This window comes from Buceros rhinoceros, unplaced genomic scaffold (genome assembly GCF_000710305.1).
Source record: "Buceros rhinoceros silvestris isolate BGI_N320 unplaced genomic scaffold, ASM71030v1 scaffold2620, whole genome shotgun sequence".
NCBI classification, from domain to species: Eukaryota; Metazoa; Chordata; class Aves; order Bucerotiformes; family Bucerotidae; genus Buceros; species Buceros rhinoceros.
This window is the reverse complement of record NW_010388879.1, coordinates 72,049-75,973: the sequence shown is the minus strand read 5'-3', so window position 1 is coordinate 75,973 and position 3,925 is coordinate 72,049. Positions and strand designations below refer to the sequence as shown.

Below are 3,925 nucleotides of genomic sequence, written 5' to 3'. Positions count from 1 at the left end.
GGGTGGGAGGCAGCGCAGCAAGCCAGTGCTGCTTGTGGCTTCTGCCCCCGTGTGACAGCGTGGCCGTGTAGCCCCAAGGTTTGTCGTTTGCCCTTTGCACTCCAGCCTCTTTGTGGGGGTTCTCGTGATTGATACGGTTATTGTCTCAGCCTCGAATGTGTCAGCTGCTCGGAGGGGTGGTATGTAGCCTGTTTGTTTAGGGAGGCTGCCAGGAGGTGTAAAGGAGCCTGCGCCAGTGACAGCGATGGGAGTGCTGGGAATAGGAGGGGGAAACAGGCCGGAGTGCCCGGCTGCTGCCGCCTCACCATGGCAGGGGCAGACCTGTCTGAATTCCGCACCGCTCTGGGATTTGCTTTAATGAGCAACTCAGTGGGTGCTGATGCCCGGGTGAGTTAGGCACACCTCCAGGATAGCATTCCCTCCCTCCCAGGCATTGATTCTTCTCTGAAGTCAAGGATTTGTAGTACCCTGGAAAATTCAGCAGCAGTGAGCGAAAGACTTGCTTGAAAAGATATGTTCTTTGGAGCCAGGAAAGGCATGTGAACAACCAGTGCCCATCAGTTTTGTAACACCAACCAAGTGTCCAAAACTCTTACATGCTTTGGAAAGTTCAACCCATGACTACTTCCTTTTATATCCAGGGAATTTTCCACCCTCTTTTTTGCAACCACCCTTAAATGGTCCATAAATACCCTTCTCCATTCAGGATCTTGGCACATTGTTTGTTGCATTGAAGAGCTCCGTTATGTGGTGCTCTGGCAGCTGGGCTCCAGGACTCCTGGGGTCTCTGGTCCCAGCAAGTAATGTACTTGGCAGCTGTGGCTCCTGTGAAGGTATTTCAGGAAGTCGTCTGCCTGCTTCTGTTTGTATTCCTTGTTTTCTTCTCTTTAGACTGTTTCTTAACCTGGCAAGTTTATGCAGAGTGCATTCCGTTTGGCAGTGCATCACGGCGTTCATCTCCATGCCCTCCAATCCTTTAGAGGATTTTGCAGCCCGATTTGCATGTCCCTGACCTGTGGTTTCTTATCTCTGCCTCTGTCACCCCATGGGCAGGTTTCTGCCATCCCCCTCCAAGGGTGCTGGAGGCGCAGGGGACTCCACGTGGGTGGCTTGTCCTGAGGGACGTCAGCCTGTCCTGAAGCCCAGCAGCTGCTGGGAATGTCCCAGTTCCTGGAGTTTTGTTCCCACTGGGGCTCTCAGCTGTGCCTGCAGTGAGCTCTGTTCCTGCCCACCCAACTCTCTGGTGGTCCCTTGAACAGCTTGTGCCTGCCTATAGTGGACTCTGCTGCCAGGGAGGCAGGAGACTCTGCGGACACATTAAAAATAGAGCAGTGGTGCATTAGTCCTTCCTTTGCTTCCTGCAAGCAAGATGCTTGTCTGTTCTCCACGTACCCTCAAGGTGATCCCTCGCCGGTGACTCTGTGCTGCTGTAAGCACTTTCCAGGGCGTGAGGGCAGCGGGAAGTGTTGGAGTTTGTGTTCTGCTTGTGCTGAGCTCTGCTCTAAGAGCTCTGGTTCAGCTTTTCTGTGCTCTTAGGAGAAGCTGGAACAGTGCACCAGGGAGCCCTGCTCTCAGGTGTGAACCTGAGCGATAAGCCCCAGAGGATGGAGTCCTCTTTCAGAAGCATCTTTGCGCTGTCTTACCTGGAGAAAAGATACAGAACTGCTGGAATTGGGGGCTGCAGGTGGAGGGGCACCTTAGCTGCCAGGAAGCCTTTCACTTTTTTACACAGAGTGCATTTACACAATGCATGTTGAAGAGGCAACAAGTCTCCCTTTTTCCCCTCAGGAATTCTGTGAATTTATTTCACTGGTTATTTTTTTTATAGCCTATGTGCAAGCCATAACATTTCTCTTTGTGTTAGAATCCTCGTGTAAGCTGCTAGATGAGATCTAAGAGGGGAGGAACTGAGAGTCCAAAAGGACCAAAAACTGACTCCAAATGCTGTTGGGTGGAGGTGACAAGACCCGCACCTCCTGTGTGCTGACCAGCGTCAGGCCCCAGACCTGGGTCTCTCCTGCTGGCAGGTCAGGCTGGAGCCCCCCCTCCCTGTGTCTGGCAAACAAGGGAGTTCTCTGGCAAGAGGGAGGGTCAGCTCTGTTTGTGAGGCTGTTTCCCAGGGAACAGGCTGACCCTTCTACTGGGTGAAGGACAATGCTGCTTATTTGCTAGGATCAGTCAAAATTCCTGCAAGTGGGTGAAGCCCGACTGGTGCCAAGGGCTTTGCTGTTTGGCCAGAGCAGCTGCCAGGAAAGCATGAAAGTCTGAGCTCTGGGTCTTTATCTCTGCCAAGTACAGGTGGGAAGAAGAAATAAGTGTAAAAGGCAGGGTAAAGAGTCATCTTCATCTTCATGCTTGAATTTATCCAGCCTTTTCTGACATTTTTTCCTTCTCTGTGCAGGTAGCTATCCCTAATCAGGCTAATAAACTGGCGAGCGGGCCGTCGTGATGAAGTGTGTTCTGCTGCACCCATTGTTCATAACATCACCCTGGATTTTACAAATTGTGACATTCTGATTGTGGTGGAAACAAGTTTAAAATGCAGTAGCATGCAGCAACACTGTTAATGGCAATTCTTAAAACCACTTGCGGGTTGCAATCTGTATCTTCAAATTAGTCAAGGGAAGGAGAAATGGCAGATAAAATATCCGTTGTGGCTTTCTGTCGTTAGTCTATGCCTGGAATAATCAACGTAGGCAAGGGAAAGGAAAAGTATTGAAATTCACTCCCTACTGGTAGGAGGCAAGATAAATTCCCTTGCAAGCAAACTGAGCCTATTTGTTGACATAATTTTGGCATGCGTGTGTTACTCGCGTGTGCGTATTCCGGTAGCGTGTAACTGGCCCGCACGCGTGGCACTGGACCAACACCGATTCCTTAGTGGAAATGCACAGATTTAACCAGACATAGTGAGAGGGATTTTCGAAGCTGTCCGTTGTTGAACAGTTTTATTAATACCTTTGGGAAGGCTTTGAAAACCCCACCCAAAATAAAACTCAATGCCTTGCCAATGGAGCACATAACTTTAACAGCATGGGAAATGTCACCGAGTTAACCGCTTTGTTGCCTCTGCGGGTGTCTTTTTTTTTTCCTAACATCCAGCTATTCCTGGGTGTTCTCTGAGGGAACTAAGACTCAGAGCTATTGCACTTCCTGCCTGTCTCGTCTAGCTGTGTTAAAGGCAGGCTGCAAAACCTGTGAGGATTTGTTTGAAGGAGTGGTTGATTTTTGGAGTATTCTAGGTGAAACAATCCCTAGCTTCACTGGGATGCCGGGTCTTCTTGCAAGGGTTCTCCTTCTAGCTTGGCCACTTAGTTGTGATAGTGGGCAGGCAGTGAGCTCGCACTTAGAGAGCAAATATCTCTGGGTCAGCTTAGTTAAGGTGGCATTTCTTTGGCGAAGAAAGTGTTGGTAATCGTCTGTTTCTGTGCCCTGTACTGTACTTCTGCCCAGGAAGCAAAACCACACACAAAAGTTCTCCAGATGCTCTGGAAGATGACTTTCATCACTTTCTTCACTGCCTGAAATTTCATAGAGCTGAAAATAACTGGGTCAGTCTTGAAAGGATTTAGTAATTGGAAAGGAAAAGAAGAGGGTGGTGTTATTTTGTTACCCTTGCAAAGTGCAGATAAGATCTAGAGTTCAGCATTAGTTATTGATCTTTGGGGTTGGAGGGAGCCTGGCGAGATCATGATGTCCTTCTAACTTCATTATGGAAGGGAGCTCCAGAAAGCATACCAATGTACCGCCGAGCAAGGCGAGCAGCGGCACCGGACGGGGATAAGAGCTAGAGGTCAGCATTAGTTTATTGATCTTTGGGGTTGGAGGGAGCCTGGCGAGATCATGATGTCCTTCTAACTTCATTATGGAAGGGAGCTCCAGAAAGCATACCAATGTACCGCCAAGCAAGGAGAGCAGCGGCACC

General features: G+C 49.5%; 1 protein-coding gene across 1 annotated transcript in view; it reads left to right on the top strand.

Moving 5' to 3' along the window:
* Positions 1-3,925, top strand: part of MSI2 (musashi RNA-binding protein 2) — a 129,796-nt gene that overhangs the window by 66,869 nt on the left and 59,002 nt on the right. The window lies entirely within an intron of this gene.